Source organism: Trachurus japonicus, chromosome 13 (genome assembly GCF_045865225.1).
Source record: "Trachurus japonicus isolate A0001 chromosome 13, Traja_1.0".
Lineage (NCBI taxonomy): Eukaryota > Metazoa > Chordata > Actinopteri > Carangiformes > Carangidae > Trachurus > Trachurus japonicus.
The window spans coordinates 42359239-42379329 of NC_140919.1; the positions used below are offsets into that span (position 1 = coordinate 42359239).

Sequence of the window (20091 nt, forward strand, 5' to 3'; positions counted from 1 at the left end):
CCTAACTAAGTATCTAGGATTACACCAGCATGCTGTGGCATAGTAGTCTTTAATTTGTCTCATGGCAGGACATTCAAATAAAATGAAATGAAATTCACATTTTGGTCTAATAATCTTGTTTTTCATATTAATTATTGTGATTTAATTTTCTTACAAAACTGAAGGCCTCTCCAGCCTTTGTCAGTCAGGCCCCTATTACCTGTTCCACAGTCAGCCACCAGGGATGATACTGATGTTTTGACTTGATATTTGCAGGTGTTGTGCACATCAGTGGCTTACAAGGTTATAGACAAAACAATGAAATTAATCAGCTTCATCGGAGGAAATGCCAGTACCCAGCACCATCTGTTCTGCAAGTTTGTTGTGGAATCTCAAGCTACTCATGATGACCTGTTTCTGATTAAGTTATTTCAATTCCTGTTGTTTTTCCAGTCGCTTACCACAAGATATTTTCCTTTTGTCCAGTTGAAGACCGGATTGGAAGGTTTGGTGGGCCACATTTGGCCTGTGGGCCGCCAGTTGATGATCACTGCATTACAGTTGCCCCCAGCCAAACCTCCCCCTACCTATCTGATAACTGGTTTCAGTCTGGGCCTTTACAAAATATAAGTGGTAAATGGTCTGTATTTCTATAGCGCTTTACTATACCTGCAACAACACCCAAAGCGCTTTACAGTACATCATACCTCGCATTCAACCATTCACACACTGATGGTGGAAGCTGCCATGCAAGGTACTAACCACGACCCATCAGGAGCAAGGTGGGTAAGGTGTCTTGCCCAAGGCAGCAACCGGATCAGAGCGGGATTCGAACCGCCAACCCTCTGATCACTGCCACCTTAAAACAAAATGGTTCTATTCCTAGATAAATCCAGTGGGACAAGATACGCTTGGAGCAACGTCAAGAAGAGATATCAGGTTCCATCTTATGTCCCCTGATCCTTTGGTTCAAAGAGGGGAAGTGAGAAAGTTGATGGGAAGAGGATGAAAATAACTGTATGACAAATGCTATTGGCTGGAAACGTAAACTAACATGTCATCTGCAAATAAGGACATTCTTTGATGTCCTCCCTTCATATCTGAATAACCTACTAGTACAGGGGTTTGATAAAGCTGGAATACAAACAAAACACAGTGCACTGGACAGTCCTGACTTTACTCCATGTTCTCCAACAAATAAGTCTTAGAACATGTGAATTAACAGCTTGTATACAATGTTTTCAAAACTCTGAAAACCTCTGACGAACTGACACAATGAATAAAAATAGTCCTGATCCATCATCAGAGCTTACTAAATTTCACTATGGGTTATTTCATGGGAGATCCAATATTGTCTATAAGATGTAGCATCAAGGTTGTTGATGTGTGGTTGCAGCCTCTGTATTTGCTCTGATCAAATAAAATATATGTAAATTGTCTGTATCCTTGTTTGCCTTTTCCAGTTTGTCATTTCCCTCAGTCAGAGTGAGTCAAATGACTTCCCCCCCTCCAGGATGCCCCCCTGTAGGAGCCAGTTAAAGGTGGACTGCACTAAAGGGATCAGTGAATCCTTCATTACTTTGTAATATTCCTAGGGGGAATCTGTCTGGGCTCAGGGCCTTGTTCACTTTGAGATGAGCGGTGGCTGTGCTAATTTAAATCTCTGCTATATCAGATGCCATCTGATTACTCTGCTCTGCTGGAATACGCAAGCTGAATTGCTGAAAGCTGAAAGAGACTGTGGGATTTGAAAAAACACATTTATTATATTTTAATTTGTGGTGTCTTATGCAAATCTTCCTTTCATGAATTCAATTCTTTGTTTGTTTGTTTGTTTGTATGTATGTTTTGTTTTGTTTTGTTTTGTTTTGTTTTGGCCTTGAGCCTTCTTTTACTGGCTTTCCCAAAACGTATTCTTATTAAAAATAATGAAGTCATAATTTCTGTTATTCTCATTCCTTGTTTAATGTTGTTTATAATCATTGCTTTTGATCAGCTGGATCTCTATGGTCAGGGTTGTAGATGAACTTCACCATCACCGTCTTAAATTGATCTTCCATATGGTTTAGAATCTGATGTGTGTGAAGTTTGAGATTTAAACAAAGAGAACAGAGAGAAATCAATGATGAACTCAGACGTGTTGTGGGCTGGAGAAATTTGTTGAGTCCCTCTTGATTGGATTTAATTATCTCCAGAGATCTATTAATCCACCAGCATTGATGGAGGGGTTAACTGTCTCGTTCATACGTGTAGGTTTTGTGTTGTGTACATTTGAGGAATCAGGTTTAGGATTAAATGTAGCGTTAAAAGTCCCCACCACAGATCAGCGCTCTCCATGTTTCTGCTCTCATGCAGTCAAATAACTGTCTAAGAAATTACCATTCTGAGCTATAAGAGGACATTTAGTAGATATTTAATGATCCACCCAAAGTTCTTCTTATCAAAACACATGTCTCCCTTCTGTATCTTTCTATTCAATTATGGGTTCAAAGCTAATCTTGCTGGAGCTGAATATTGCCACTCCCCTCCTGTGGCCAGATGAATATGATGATGAAAATGTATAGACTACTAAAAAGCCATTCTTTTTCATTATGCCAGCTCCATGTGTGTCAAATGTGCTCCCTGTGAAAAGGCCACCTTCACATTTTCTTTTATTTTCAGCTTGAATCTGAAATTTCTTTTCATTGGAATGAATAAACCATTTACATTACACTGGGTTACAATACAAACAATCAGATATTCATAATTAGATAAAAATTGCATTATAGATAATTTGTCCATGCTGGTGTTTGGTTAGGCGACTAAGGAAACCACCCCAATCTTTTCCAACATAAGAACACTCTCGTCTCTACATTTACCTTTAAGTGTCTGGAGCATGTCCCCTGTGCTGCCATCTCCCTGTGTGCTAACCATCAAGTCCAACCACAGTTAGTTTTCATTGCCTATAAAAGCCTAGTTATTGCTCAGCAGCTGCAATGATCCCCAGCTCTGCTTCACAGCTGCTGCCAATCCTGACACTATTGTCATCTCTGCCTTGAGAGGCAGCACAAATACTTGTCCTTTGCTGGAAACAGATGTGTCCTTGCTCACCAAGAGAGTTGCATATACCAGCGCGCAGGCAAATAACAGACATGTCGGAGCAGAGACACAGCAGTGTACACTGAAAAGGCTTGAGGATAACTATGAACCCATGGATTGTCCATTAGCTTCCATTTGGAGGCCAGCAAAGGACCCGAGTGAATCAAATCAGCTTTGAGCCCATTAAATCTGTATTACACAAAACACTGAGCTCTATCACATAGCAAATGTCAAACGAGCTGGACTCCAGTCATATTAATAGTTCATTAAGCATTCTAACACAATCACAAAGCTTTAATAAGACGGGGATTTTAATTTCTTTAAAACACAAGTGGGATTTCTCTAATTTGTTACAGTATCCCTGCTGCACCACATTTGTAATTACTAAACCTCCTGTATTCTGGCTATAACATAGAACTTTGCCACATTAAAACTGCCAAAAAACAACTAGACCTGTGTTCTAACTTCTTATACTTTCCCAGACGTTTCCATTAATTGTCAGATGACTGTGGTTTTAGCGTAACAGCCTGTTTGATATGCTCACCTGTTCCTGGCATCATATCCTCTCTCTGTATATGTCAGTGCAGTGATTGTTGTCAACACCTTGGTGGATTTCAGAGAAATAGTTTAAACCAGGGTTAGATGAAAGCTTTTAGTCACAGATGCCTGGACACTCTGGCCTTGTTCAAACTCACTATCCACTCAGTTTTTACATTTCTTTGCTATTTGCTACTGTTACTGCCTAACGTTTTTAACTATATATATATATATATATATATATATATACTGTGTATATATATATATATATATATATACTATATATATATATATATATATATACTATATATATATATTTATATATATATATATATATGTGGTCTGAACCTTGATCACAGACCACATCGTGGTTTTCCTCACAGCAGTCATTAAACTCATATGAAAGAACAACAACAGTCGCAGGTCAAATCAGTGGGCGCTGTCGTCGGTGTGTTTTTAAATTTAGCGGGTTTGATTCTCGTATCGGAAGTCACGATCACGACTCTTCCAGCAGTGACGATGCTCTGGCCAATCAGTGGAAGGGAGTCAGCTGACGTCACCTTTTTATTGTACGTCACGCTGAGGCGTTAACAACAAAGTACCAGGGACCAGGTACCAGGTACTAGTGGAAAAGCAAAAAAAATCGAGTAGCGCCGTGCCGTGCCGTACCGCGCCGTACCGTGCTAGAGGAAAAGCACCATTAGTTAGTGAAGTGATGACATGGTGGAGCCTGTTGCAGTGGTGCAGCCAAACAATCTGAGCAAATATGATCCAGCTGAGCTCTGAGACGTCCTGTGTCCACCCCCGTGTCAGTGAGCCGCTAGTTATTCAGTGTTTATCTCCTGGTCTGGAGGGGGAGGACACCTCTGTTGACAATGCGGTTGCCATTAAAAACCTCCAGAGCTCCTCAGCTCCCAACATTTCCCTGGCGTCCCATTTCTGCCGTAAAGCGTTTGGCAAAACACTGAGGGAGAAGCTGCTTCACTCTGTGTTTTTACTGGTGATAATCACCTGGTCTGTTTGTTGTGGAGAGAAGGAGTCCTCTGTGGGAAATTATAGGCTACTCCAGGTTAAAACCTCTTAAATGCCTGATGAGGAAGAAGTCCAAGGAGAGGCTGACAGGAAGACCCAGGAAAATTCTTATATCACTTTATTATACTTTAATATATCCTTTTCTCACTTACATGTACTGCAATCTTGTATGGGCAAGCACATACTCTGAGCCACTTGCAAGTTCAGGCCCTCTGTTTCAAAAACGTAAAGGTTGAATATGTAGAATTACCAGAACAACAACAGAAAAAGAATTCCAGCAGTCGATTGCCAGACCGTTGCTAGGTAAAACGGGCCGTAACAGACCATAATGATACAGACCCCCTCAGGCCATGACAGAGGTGTCATTCAACCTGTTGTAAGTCGATGTACCATCACAAAAGTTATGAAAATATTATATGAAGGTTGAAAAGTTCCTTAGTGCTGGTTTAAATTATATGTTCGTGCAAATAAAATAAAACAAAAAAAAAGGGTGGTAAAGACAACAACTCCCACGATCCCACATTCTGTCATGATGTCACCCAACTTTTGTTATCATATTGAGTAAGAGACCCTTGTCAACAAAAGTTACAGTGTGCATTCATTATTCGAAGGCTCTGACATATACAAACACACACACACACACACACACACACACACACACACACACACACACAGTAATCAGAAACAGCTGGTGGCCGACACTTCTGGAGATCAAGAGAGCAACAAAAACCAGTGAATGCACAAGAAGGGACACCACTACTAACCTGTAATAGGTTCAAAATGTGTGAACACGAGAAAGAGAAAGTTTGCATGTATGTGTGTGTGTGTGTGTGTGTGACTCGGTGGGTGTTGTGTGTTGTTAAAGAGCAGTTTCCAGCTCTGGCAGATTCATATTATCAAACAGAGACGCAGGTGTCAGACTACAGGCTCTGAAATGACCAGTGGGAATGAGGGGAAGACAGACAGGGAGCAGGGATGGGTCAGTCAGCTGCTCCTCCTCCCTCCCTCAGTATAAGTTTTATGCTGATTCTATTTGAACAAGCACTACAGCAACAGCTGGACATAGTGGTGCAGAGGTATACAGCCAATAACAATGAGAGAGAAACTCCCAAGATTACAGTATATGATGGGTCATACAATAAACATAGCTGCAAAGCATGACACAGCAACAGTTTGGACATGACTGCTGGTTCATACGTCCTCAAAGTCCCATGTTTCACTTTTTGTTTCTAATGTTTTCCTTTGACAGACACAGGAAAACATGTAAATAAGAAAAATATAATTGAAAATCCAGATATGTGACAGGAGGAGACAAGACAACCAATCACGTGACCAATGTCAGTGAAGATCCATCCAGTTTGAACATCAGCAAGAAAACGACAAGTCCCAGCAGCAGTAACTGTGGTGGTGAATATGAAGCAGACCTACCTGATTTAGAGGGTTTTCAGTATTTCCTTATCAAAAGGACCTGGTCAGGATCAGGTCCAGTGGTGACGTGAGGACTGAGTTTGATCCACAACAGCCTGAAAAAGAAGGAAGAGATGTTTTTCAATGAACATGAAACCAGACAAATACAAATATTTGTACAAATTTGTCCTGGATTTTCCTCCTCACTGCAAGACACCTGTGACAGCTCACTGTCGACCAATGGCATCTGGCTTCGGTTAGTGACCATTGGATGTTCACTACATTTTACAGTGAATTGTGGGATACATTGAGTGCACTATATAGTGAACGTTAATAATCACTCAACATTGGGACACCACTACAGTACAAAGGTGTAGTCACTATCCACAAGTTTCCGAATGTCAAAAAAAAATCCATGCATTTACTGCGACTACTGAAACCATGGAAATGTAAACATAAAATTCCACTGGAAGAGCAAAACCGGCTTAAGTTTTTGACATTTGAAAAGGTATATACTATAGTGAGTAGGGGGTGATTTCAGACGCAGCCATAGTAATGTAATATTATGTCATTCCAGAATTTGGAAGCTGGATCTTAATTACAACAGGCCCAGGCGGCCATCACTACCACTCCCAGTGATCAGCTGTGACATTCACCTCCTGCTTTCACTACGTGGAAATCACACAAAGCGGTGACACATGTTAGGACGGAGGTTAGGTTCCCCGGGGGGGGGGGCAGACAGAGCAGTGAGAGGACAGAGTCATTCAGTCACAGCAGATGTTACATGAACTCACTATTCCCTAAGAACAGAAAAAGTCCAAAAACAGTGGGTGATGATTTGAGCCAATTATGGAAACAAACACAAAATGATATGAAGATCTCTAACTGTCCGACCTCTTCACCAACTTCTGCTGCAGAACACACACACACACACACACACACACACACACACACACACACACACACTACTTCCCCTCTGCTGTCCCCCCTCTGCTGACTGCTGATATTGATGAGGATGTTGATGTTTGAGTTTTAAAGGGCCGGGTTGGGATGGTCGGCTGTCAGCACCAGAGGAAGCCCTTTGTACTGCAGAGGCCAATATGTCTGCTGCTTAATGAGACTGTGGTTCAGCAGCACGGCCTCGTGGCCTCGTGGGAAGGATGCTGCTGCTGCTGCTGCTGCTGCTGCTGCTGCTGCTGCTCTGCTCTGGTCTTATTAAGATGAGAGGAAGTGATAAGTGGGGGGGGGGGCAGTGCAGCCGTCCTCCTCTGTCTGCTCAGCTGACATCCTGCCACACTCAGCTGTGAGTGGGTAGAGAGGGACATGGTGGAGGTTTGGTGATCAGCACCACTACACGTCTTCATTTGAAACCGAATTAATACATTGGTGCTGGTTTGTTATCTCTTTCTCTCTCCGACGGCCATTTCTATTCTTTAAAATTATTTTTTATTTATCATCTACATAAACCCAACACACAGAGGATATGTATAATACACTGTTGCCCATAAAGTTGGAATAAAGTAATTTTTATTTTACATTTTTCATATATTCATTCATTTGAATGAATGAATGAATGAATGAATCTTTTTATATATATTTTTTAGATCTCTTCTCATGAAATGATTGAGACAATGTGATACATTTTTGATAGATAAAATGTGATTGATCAATCTCTTCCAAACATCTCACTGTGAAAATAAAACCACAGTTAACCTTTATTCTAGGAATGAAAAGAGTGTGAAAACAAAATTATTCCAACTAATGGTAACCGTGTATATACATTTGCACTTGCTTGACATTCTTTTCCAGACTTTTCTGATTTTGTTAGATCATTGTGAATAATAATCAGTGTTCATACATTTTCCAATAGTCCATTCCTCACTTCCAATAAATCAACCTTAACTCTTTATTGTGACTCTCAGCATCCCATGCATCTTTTTTTATGTTACTTTGCATTCTGAATATAACAGCTGTTTTTTTGTTTTACTTACTGCAGCAGTACCTCCACTTTATCTCTGCTAAAGTTTTTTTTTTTACATTTGCAGTTCGGTGCTTCGTCTGCAGTTTTTCATTTGGGCATTTTAACTTTCTAAACTCATCTTTACTGTGCTCAGTGTCTGTGGGTTCGGTGTGCACACGGCCCTGCAGTCTCATGCCCTTTTACAGGCACTGACTGGCGTTTTCCTATGCTAATCCTATGTTAATTAGGATCACCTGGCACGGGGGGTGAGCCGACGAGGAGATGGGATTCATCAATCTAAGAGGAAAAATGCCACCATTACTGTGGTCTAAGAACACGTTCATGAATCTGATGTAGAGCATCTACAAAGAACTTTCATGTTGTGTTGGTTTTGGCGACCCCTGTGGACAAAAGCGGCAGGTTTTTCTTTGCAGATCCTGTCCCAGTGTAACGGAGTAGATGTGTCCATATTAAATTATGGCAAAACAGTCGCAACACTGCCACCTACTGACATAGCAGGGGGCGTGGGAACAACACAGAGGAGAGAGGATCTTGCTATGGTAAGACGTGCTCTCGCACGGTCCGAGACAATTATTGATTTTCTGGAGTGTTTCATACTTTATACTTTACTGTGTATGACTTTCGTTATGTTTTATGCCAACTGGGTTGAGCATTGCTATGATTTGTAACCCAAAACACGTAGTTTGGAGACTTTGTTAGTGAAGCTAACCTAGCTTGAATGTTGTTTTCATTTTACGTGTTCAGACTCCGATTGTCCCGACCGAGACTGACTCTAACCCATGCCGATGCTGTGTTGCCTGCTGTGTTGCAGGTAATGTGCTGTATATTTTTATGTTATTTTCAAGAGGGTTTTATTGAAAACAATGCCTGTGTGAACTGTTTTTCTTTATATATTCAGTTAAATGGCTCATTCATTTACTAGCTTTGGATTTAGTGTGTATGCCACATCTGAACTGTGTATTTACCTCATGATGAATGTTGAATTTGTTCTTCAGTTTAAAGCCATATACTGGATTATGTGGGGGTTTAATGTATGTTTTATAGACCAAAATACACTATACGATCACTGTAATATATATTTATTTTTTGTTTCTGTTTTATATAACCAGAATTGGTTATTTTTTTGTTGCTAAGCTGAGCACAGAGGAGAGAGGATCTTGCTATGACTCCGATTGTCCCGACCGAGACTGACTCTAACCCATGCCGATGCTGTGTTGTCTGCTGTGTTGCAGGAGAATAAACCCCTTGTAATCCACCTGACTGTCGTCTGTCATGTATGAAGCCACGGTAGTGTGGAGCTGCATTAACAGAGAAAAGTGACCCGTCACATTGGTGCCGTGACTCGTTGATCTGGAGTTTCGTCTTCACCCCGGCCCGGGACCACCCTGTTGGACGGCTTCTATCTTGTGCTCTCAGGTGGACAGTGTTTCAGTCGGGATATGGTGTAACTGGTGCACCTTGTTCCTCAGCCAGTCTCCTTGTGTTATTATATGCTTTTCTGTTTTGATCTTGTTTAAAGTGATTTTGTCAAGTGTAATTTAACAATGAGCTACATACAAGGGAATGTTAGTACACCCTTTATTCAGAGTGTTGGTAGAGGGAGGGGTAGAGGTATGGTGTTGCAGTTTGACAGTCCTGTTCAGGGGGGTGATGTTCATGTGGTAGGAGATAGACAGGTTCTAGCTGGGTCCTCTACAGTCAGTAGAGACAGGGTTCCTTCTCAGAGCCATCACACTGAACACACACCAAGCACACAGGTTTCTGCTACCCTCACACAAACCCCTATTCAACCTCCACACGATGTCGTCAGTCAGATGAGTGACATAATTAAACTTGTTGGCCAGCAGGTGGCTGATAGTATAGTCGCACACCTTGGCCCAGCTCATAGTACACCAACACCTAACACCCCAGTTGTGCACAATGCACCCACCAACATGTCTGCACACAACATGGACCTGTCACAAATCCAACTGATGCCTCAGAGGAAGGTGAAAGAGCCTCCGACCTTCAAAGGTGATGACACGGACGCTGTGGATGTGCATGGATGGGAAGATCTGATGAAGAATTACATAAAGAGAGCGAACATCAGACCAGAGCAGCAGGCTGAGGAAATACTCATTCACCTCAGAGGTCGAGCTAAAGATGTTGTGAAGTTTGGTTTGAGAAACAGTGGTGTTGATGTGACTCTGAACCCAGATGCCATTTATACTCTCCTTCGTAAACATTTTGCTGCTGTCCCCTATTCACCTCTCCCCCTGGCAGACTTTTACACTACACTGCCAAGAGGTAATGAGGATGCGTACGACTACTGGCTGAGGCTCAACCAAGCTGCAGATGTCGCTGCTGACCGCCTCAAAGAACAAGGCAAAGAGCTACACTGCCCCAGTCTTGAAGTGACGCGCATGTTTATCAAGAACTGTCCTTCCAAGGAGCTCGCCATGACTTTCAGGTCAAAAACCATTGATAAATGGACTGCAGTAGAGGTCCAGGACGTGCTGGATGAGTACCACACCGAGAGAGGTTTGAGAGGTGCCGCTGCTGCCACTGTGAGTAGGAGACCCAGTGAGAATGTATATGTGAATAAAGTCGAGGTGCTTCACACTGCAGCACCTCCACCTGACTTTAGAGACTCTCCCAGACCCAGTAATCCCCCCACATCAGACTTGGCTGCTCTTGAACGTGTCATTACCATGCTGGAGAAAGTTCTGCTGGAGAGGTCTGCTCCAACCCAAACTAATACCTCCAGACAGACTAGATCGAAACCATCTAGGATTGAGGGTCTGAATAACCTGCCGTGTGCAGTCTGTGGCAACTCCACACATTCTGCACTCACCCACTGTCGAGACAAGAAACTCTGCTTTAAATGTTTCTCACCTGATCATTCCAGACGCAGCTGTCCTGTGCAGACGCCGTCCAATCCATCTGCGCAGGTGGAAAACTAGTGGATCTGTGCCCAGGGGAGGACGGTGCGGATCCTATTGGTGTCCCTCCCATAAGTGATGTTGAGGATTTTGAGTCAGTCTTTGAATCGGTCTGTTCCAGCATGCCCCCAAGTAAAACAGTCATGTTTCAAGGCACACACAGAATACAAAAGTCAGACAGCTTGTTCTACACCACTGTCACTGCAGCAGGTGTTTCATTGAAGGCAATGATCGACAGTGGCTCTACAGGATGCACGCTGAGTGAACCAGCTGTGAAGCGCCTCCTGCAGCATGATCCAGATGTGAGACGGTACTCTGCGGATGATGTTGTTATTATTGGATGTGCAGGTCATCAGGTCACGCCTTCGGCTGTATATGATGTGGAAGTTGAAGTGTATGATTGCAAAATGATTATTCCTATGTTTGTGGTGCCTGGACAGACTGATGATCTGATATTGGGCAGCAACGCCATAAAGAAAATTCTTCACTTGATGAGAAAGACTGACAGCTATTGGCGACTCATGTCTGAGCCCAGTAGTGCCACTGATGAAGACTGTCACCACTTCTTCTCTCTTCTTTCCAACACAGAGAGGTGGAGAGGTGTCACAGTGCCTGACAAGGTTGGTACACTGAAGTTGCAGCGTTGTGTGACTCTACAACCACAAAGTGAACATCTGGTGTGGGGTAAGCTTCCTGCTTCTGCACCGATGTCAGTTGGCAGCACAGTGGTCGTTGAACCAACCCAAGCAAGATGCAGACCCAGAAATGTTTTGGTTGGTAGGATTGTTACGTCTATGTGGGGCGATGGATGTCTGCCCATGAGAGTTATTAACCCCACCAATGAGCCCATCATGCTGAAAAGAAACATAAAACTGGCAGATGTGTTTCCCTGTGTTGCAGCTGAGGATCTGTCTCATCCTGACCACATCCAAGTTCACTCTCAATCTACTGCGGATGCTGTGACACCAAGGTCCAAGGAGGATGTCAGACGTGCATTGGACAGGCTTGGTCTGTCTGATCTGGACTTGGATTCATGCGCCGTCTCTGACCTCTGGAGAGACAGGCTTCTCCAGATCATTGAGAGACATGAGTCAATCTTCTCACGACACAAGATGGACTGTGGTGAGGCATCTGGCTTTGTGCACAAGATACATCTAGTGGATGAGAGGCCGTTCCGGTTACCCTATCGCAGAGTGCCACCAAGCCACTATGAGAAGTTGAGAACAGCTCTCACTGAGATGGAAGAAAGAGGCATTATTCGCAAGTCATCCAGCGAGTACGCATCACCCCTCGTCCTTGTGTGGAAGAAAAATGGTGATCTGCGCCTCTGCACAGACTTCAGATGGCTCAATGCTAGGACGGTGAAGGATGCGCACCCGCTGCCTCACCAGGCCGATGCTCTCGCTGCGCTCGGGGGAAATGTCTTCTTTTCCACAATGGACCTCACCTCCGGTTTTTATAATGTGCCTCTCCATGAGGACCATAAGAAGTATACTGCCTTCTCATCCCCGTTTGGCCTGCATGAATACAACCGGATGCCTCAGGGCCTGTCGAACAGTCCGGCTACGTTCATGCGCATGATGCTCTCTATTTTTGGAGATGAGAATTTCACCAGCCTCTTGTGCTACTTGGATGACCTCATGGTCTTCGGGCCGACTGAACAGATAGCACTTGAGCGCTTGGAGATGGTGTTCTCTCGCTTGAAGAACCATAACCTCAAGCTGGCACCGAAAAAGTGCCACTTCTTGCGAAGAACCGTGAAGTTTCTGGGGCATGTCATCTCTGGGTCAGGCGTGCAGACAGACCCTGGAAAGGTTGAAGCCATTTCCCAAGTACAGGTGTCTGATCTGATGGACAGCGACGGTGTCACGCCTTCACAGAAGAAGCTTCGGTCGTTCTTGGGGATGGTGCTGTACTATCAGCATTTCATCGAAGATTGTTCCACTAAAGCCAGGCCCCTTTTCAAGCTACTCTCAGAACAAAAGGCTGGAGGAAAATCCCGGCGCAGGAGGATGCCTAAGAAAAAGCTCTCTAGTCAAGTGAAGCTCTCGGCAGATGACTGGACATCCGAGTGCCAGAATGCATTTGACACTCTGAAAAATGATCTATCTCACAGTGTGACCCTGGCTCATCCTGATTTTGAGAAGCCCTTCATTCTTGCTGTGGACGCCTCATTTGACGGGATTGGAGCTGTACTTTCTCAGCTTCAACCTGGTGAGAAAGTTGCCAGACCGGTCGCCTTCGCTAGCAGAACACTGTCAAAATCCCAGTTGAACTATCCAGCTCACCGGCTTGAGTTTCTTGCCTTAAAGTGGGCCATATGTGACAAGTTCTCCCACTGGCTCAAAGGAAGACATTTCACTGCATGGTCTGATAACAACCCTTTGACCTACATCCTAACGAAGCCCCGACTGGATGCCTGTGAACAAAGGTGGGTGGCGAAGCTAGCGGCATATGACTTTGACCTGCAATATGTTCCAGGAACCAAGAACACCGTCGCCGATGCCCTGAGCCGCGAACCCTTCGTCCAGTCCAGCATAGGTCATCGGCTGTTAAAGGAACCCTACCTGTCTTTGTTGGATCGAGTCAATGGAGTTGTCACTGGGACAGTGCAGGACGCCTTCCGACTAACCACCAACTGCCAGGCTGTTCAGACGGCTGGTGACTCAGCAGATGGGGATCTTAGTCCGGTGCGGGATGCCTGCCTGCTGCCTGGTGGCACCATTGGTGCTGAAGAGGTGTCAGCCATCTTGGACGCCCATCGCACTGGTGGTGTCTCTCGTCTGCCCGGTGCAAGTCCATCCTTGCTGCAGCTGCCTGAGGAAGACCCATCCATTGTCATTCCACGCAGTCAGTTGCACAACATGCAGCAACAAGATGCTACCATTAACAGTGTGCTCTTCTATGTTCAGCGACATAGGAAGCCCAATGCACATGAAAGGGCAGCTGAGTCAAGTTGTGTTCTCCGGCTTTTGAAGCACTGGGAGAGATTGAAGGTGCGTAATGGGATTCTCTACAGAGTGAAGAGGGACCGCCACATGAACAAGAAGATTTTTCAGGTTGTCATACCCGAGGCTCTTAAACATCAAGTCCTGCAGGGTGTTCATGATGCAGCCGGCCACCAGGGCCGTTCGAGAACCCTCTCTCTGGCCAGTGAGAGATTTTTCTGGACAGGCATGGATAAAGATGTGATGGCACATGTGAAGCACTGCCAGAGGTGCATCCTAGGGAAAACTCCTGAACCGGCTGCCAGGGCTCCTCTTGAGAGCATCCGCACCTCAGCTCCTATGGAGCTAGTCTGCATTGATTTTTGGACAGCAGAGTCAGGTGACAAGAAGACCACTGATGTTCTTGTGGTGACGGACCATTTCTCAAAGCTAGCATTAGCTTTTCCCTGTAGGAACCAATCTGCGAAGCAAGTCGCCCGCTGCTTATGGGACAAATTCTTCTGCATCTATGGGTTCCCCAAACGAATCCACTCTGATCAGGGGGCTAATTTTGAGAGCAGGCTCATCAGGGATCTTCTTGAGATGGCAGGTGTGCATAAGTCCCACACAACTCCATATCACCCCATGGGTAATGGTATCACAGAGAGGTTCAACAGGACTCTTGGTGGCATGATAAGAACTCTTTCTCCAAAGTACAAGTGTAAGTGGCCGCAGATGCTCCAGATGTTGACCTTCTGTTATAACTGCACAGTGCACGAGACCACCGGCTTTGCGCCATTCTACCTGATGTTTGGGCGGATTCCACGCTTACCCATCGACATCATGTTCCATCATGTCCTGGAGAATGACAGTGTTGTCAGCCACCATGAGTTTGTGAACCATCTGAGGAGGGATCTTTCTGAGGCCGCTCAGATTGCTCGGCAGCATGCCAGTGACGAGCAAGACCGTCATGCTAAAATCTACAATCGCAAAGTCAAAGGGTTGCCACTGACTGTGGGTGACAGAGTGCTGCTGGCCAATCGGGGTGAGAAAGGCAAGAAGAAGGTTTCAGACCGGTGGGATTCAACCCCTTTTGATGTGGTGTCTGTGAGGCCTGAAATAAACGTGTATAGGATCCAGGATGCTGTTACAGGAAAGGAGAAGGTTGTGCACAGAAACATGCTGCTGCCTGTGGACTTCCTGTCGTTCCCTGAGCCAGCTGGTTCCCAAGCAGTCTCTGGTGAGTCACGTTCGGCTGTGCCATGTGGAAGTGGCCGGAGTTCTGTCGTGGATAATCAGGAGGTTGCTCAATTGCGCACTATGGATTGGCTCATGCAGTCTCCGGCCCAAGTTGGAGAAGAGATGGAGAGTGTTTCAGTTGATAGTGACCTCAGCAACGCCTCACTTGTGCTTGCCATGGATACAGGCCAGTTGGAGGAGCCGACGGACTGTGCTGCTGCTGATGACGAGCATCTGATGCCTCCCACCACTCATGCATATAACTCATCATCAGACTCAGTGCACAACACAGGACACTTACCTACTGATGTACCTACTGCTGTAAGTGACTCCCTCAGTCCAGATGAGGTTGAGTTAGAAGAGGTAGTGTGCACACATCCAGTAACACACAGTACACAGGCCCCTTCACTTTTCTCAAGGTATGGGAGAACCATTAAGCATCCAAATAGGCTTATTTGTGAGATGTTGGGCCAGAGATTAGTGAAGGATACTGACCCTCTTTTGGGGTCTTCTTTCGGTGACGTTGCAGCTGATGTGCGCATGTCAATCTGTGTGTAGATCAACCATTGTGGTTTCTGTGACGAGTAGTCACCTGAATTTATTTTCTTTTATTTCATGGGTTCAATGTGGTTTGAGATGCGTGTAATTCCCTACACTCATGGAGCATAGACATGTACAGGGTTATGAGATGTAAACGGCATCTCTGTTTGTCTGTGATACGTACAGGTTTTGGTACCACCCTGTGCTTACACACTTCTTAATGAAGAATTTCTGACATTGACATTTTTTTTTATGTACATCACTGCTCAAGATACACAAAGTTTTTTTGTTTTTTTTATCTTATCTGCTCTGAATCCATTATTGGTATGCCTGTATTTTTTTTTTCTCTTAGTGTCGCCCCTATTTTGCATAATTTAAGGGGGGTGTATGTAACGGAGTAGATGTGTCCATATTAAATTATGGCAAAACAGTCGCAACACTGCCACCTACTGACATAGCAGGGGGCGTGGGAACAACACAGAGGAGAGAGGATCTTGCTATGGTAAGACGTGCTCTCGCACGGTCCGAGACAATTATTGATTTTCTGGAGTGTTTCATACTTTATACTTTACTGTGTATGACTTTCGTTATGTTTTATGCCAACTGGGTTGAGCATTGCTATGATTTGTAACCCAAAACACGTAGTTTGGAGACTTTGTTAGTGAAGCTAACCTAGCTTGAATGTTGTTTTCATTTTACGTGTTCAGACTCCGATTGTCCCGACCGAGACTGACTCTAACCCATGCCGATGCTGTGTTGCCTGCTGTGTTGCAGGTAATGTGCTGTATATTTTTATGTTATTTTCAAGAGGGTTTTATTGAAAACAATGCCTGTGTGAACTGTTTTTCTTTATATATTCAGTTAAATGGCTCATTCATTTACTAGCTTTGGATTTAGTGTGTATGCCACATCTGAACTGTGTATTTACCTCATGATGAATGTTGAATTTGTTCTTCAGTTTAAAGCCATATACTGGATTATGTGGGGGTTTAATGTATGTTTTATAGACCAAAATACACTATACGATCACTGTAATATATATTTATTTTTTTGTTTCTGTTTTATATAACCAGAATTGGTTATTTTTTTGTTGCTAAGCTGAGCACAGAGGAGAGAGGATCTTGCTATGACTCCGATTGTCCCGACCGAGACTGACTCTAACCCATGCCGATGCTGTGTTGTCTGCTGTGTTGCAGGAGAATAAACCCCTTGTAATCCACCTGACTGTCGTCTGTCATGTATGAAGCCACGGTAGTGTGGAGCTGCATTAACAGAGAAAAGTGACCCGTCACACCAGTATCAGCCATGACGAAAGTAGGCTATAGCTCGGTTTTTTACTGGCTAGCGTAGCAACGGCGCAATGCTAATTTGTAGCATCGTCCGGTGTGCCATCTCCTCCAATCTGAGAGCAATAAATCATTTCATCTAGTGGACCGACCCGACCACCGGGTTAAAAGTTACACTATTCATCAGCCACTGATATTGGATCCGTCATCCGTCAATCAAACGTCTGAGAAAAAAGGGGAGACTCGTCCACCACCACCGACACAAACTCTCCTCCGTCCCTACTCCACTCTCCTAGTCCGGCTGGTCCATCACTTAGCCTCGCTAGCTAAGTTAGCAATCTATAACGTAGCAAGCCTACTAGCTATCAGTTAGCTACGTTAGCTAAACACACTCACACACACACACACACTCACACCGAGCTCGGTCCCACCCCAGACATTGAATATCCCGCCTGCTTGATAACGACCAATCAAATTCGTTTTCCTAACTTGGGTAAACTCGTGCGGCAACTCGTGGAAACTCGTAGAAGGAGGCGCGACAACGGCCATTTCTGAACACTTTTAAGAAAATACTTACGAAGATATTGGTGAATGAAATTAATAAAAAAGGAAAATTCTGGTCGGCCTTTACTTTCTGAAAGGAACGACTGAACCTGAACATGATAGAAGCATTTTGTTATAGTCAGTGTTCATACACTTGCACAGCATATTTCCAACAGTCCATTCCTCATGTCCAGTCAGTTGTGTCTCTTCTCCAGATACAGCATTCGGTGAAGGACTCACAGCATCCATGCAGCTTTTTTTCTGTTATTTTGCATCCACTGCTGATGCTACTAAATATAGTTCACATCCTGCAGCTAATTAAGAATAAAAAATGATAAAGAATTTAAGAAAATAGGCTACTGAAGAAGATATTGGCGAATGAAATTCATCAAAAGGGAAATCCTGGTCAGTCAGGAACAACTGAATGTGAACATGCTCCCATGATAGAACCATTTTTGTTGTTGTATTTCTAGTTATATTTTATGTCTTTATTTTGATCGGACAGTAAAGAGAGACAGGAAAACAGGGAGAAAGAGAGAGAGAGAGAGTGGTGCAACGACATGCAAAGCGGCGGTCACTGCTTTGGGGCAGACTGTGCCAACATGGGATGTGCTCCAACCACTCGACCCTTTGTTGTTGTATTTCAGTGGAATATCTGATTCAACAAGAGCTAGAGGCGACATGGATGTTTCAATGCAATTCACTGATCCAGAACCAGCTCTAATAACCTGCATAGGACGTGATACGTTTTCCAAACATATTCAAGCCACTGTCAGCAGATCGTGCATGTGATGATAAGTTACTATGTTGTTCAGGTGACTTCAGCTAAGCCCCCATCCCATTAAAGGGATAGTTCACCCAAAATTGAAATTTCACTCATTATCTACTCACCCTCATGCCGACTAAGGGCTGGGAGAGCTTGTTTGTAGCGGAAGCTCCTCTTCCTGGTTCATCAAATTTGACGAACCGGGAAGAGGAGCTTTGAGGAGCTTCCGTTACAAAACAAGCTTGAAATATAGACTTATTTAATTTTTTTCGGGACAATTTCACATTTCGGGGCTTCAATACAAGACAGACATTATATACGAGCAGCATGGAGGTATTTGGATGTTTTTTGGTGTGTCTTTTTGTTACAAAGACAGTTGGTATCCATTTGCAACCGTATTATGGACATGCACTGCTACGCCGAGACCCCCTGTAACTCAGAGAAGCCACGGAGGACTCTGAAACTTCTCCCAGCCCTTAGTCCACATGAGGGGGAGGAGATAATGAGTGAAATTTCAATTTTGGGTGAACTATCCCTTTAAACAAACCCCCAATAACTCGGTCCAAGCTCAGATTGTGAGAACAGAGCCAGAGAAGGCAGATCTGCAGCACTTCAACAGGGGTTTTGAGGGTTAAGACTTGTTTTATGGTTAGGATCAGACTCGGGTTTAGCTGAGGGTTAGGATAAGCACGTGGCTGGGGAATGCAATGTCATTGAGTATCTTCACAGAGAACAAAAGACAAGATTGTGCATGTGTATGTGTGTGCAGACTGTCATCTCTTGAGAACAACTTGAGAGTCCAGAAGTGCCAGATTAAAGTCAGCCACGCTCCACAGAGCTGCTCTCTTTCTTTCTCTCTCATTCCTCTTCCCTCTGTGTCTTAAGATGGCTGGACACTAAGATTTTCCTTTGGAGCTCAGACTAATCAAACTGCTGCAGGCCTGCCGGTTGGAAAAGTCAAACTTATCAGTCGGATCAACTTTGGTGGATTCCAGGAGTGATTTCTATCTGTGGTGAATTCTAGCAGAAAGCAGAAGCTGCTGTTACTTTAACACTTGTTAATCGTCTCTGTATCTTTGGGAAATAGTATCCAAGGTGGGGTGGGGGCACTTTACAGGAGCTGTCCTCTCACTCTCTCCACCCCCCCGGACCCTTGAGGTGATGTAATCATTGTGCAAGAATTTTGATCATTGCACAATCATTGTGCAGCAGTTTTATTTTTTTTTTTTTTTACTGCTTCTGTTGTTTTTCCAGGCATATACTGTAGACACTTTCTACTATGCTTTTCTTGTGTTGAGTTTTTAAAAAGGCGCTTATTTTTGAGCTTTCTCGTGCCTCTGAGTATATCCAATCAGCACAGAGTAAACCTCTAGCCCCACCCAGGAGTTTTCCATGGGGCTGATCTCAGTACTTCCCCTGGGGCGGGACTTGTTTGAGATGAGATGAGATGAGATGAGATGAGATGAGATGAGATGAGATGAGATGAGATGAGATGAGATGAGATGAGATGAGATGAGATGAGATGAGCCTTTATTTGTTCCACATCTACAGGGTTGTGGCAGCAGCAGACAACAGCAAAGACATGTGTATATAGACAATAGCAGATAGAAATAGCAGTAAAAAGAAAGCAGTGTTTGTATAGAGTATTATTTGTATGTCTATAACTAAATAATTTTATTATTTTTTAGGGTGACTACTTAACATCAGCCCAGGGACAGCAGAAAATAGCCTTTTGGCTCATTCTGGCATGTTCACATTTGTTAAAATGTTTTATTAATGTGCAGTGTCCCTGATTATTAATCATTTAAATTAAATAAATAAATAGAGTATGATTAAGATTGTGATTAAGACAAAA

At 43.9% G+C, this 20091-nt stretch overlaps 1 protein-coding gene across 1 annotated transcript in view; it reads right to left on the bottom strand.

The window, feature by feature from the left end:
* The window catches only part of LOC146976688 (leucine-rich repeat and fibronectin type III domain-containing protein 1-like protein), a 222569-nt gene that overhangs the window by 134001 nt on the left and 68477 nt on the right, over nt 1-20091 (bottom strand). Inside the window, exon 2 of the mRNA XM_085796605.1 lies at nt 6055-6149. The gene's annotated coding sequence lies outside the window, so the exon portion shown is untranslated. The remainder of the gene's footprint in view (nt 1-6054; nt 6150-20091) is intronic.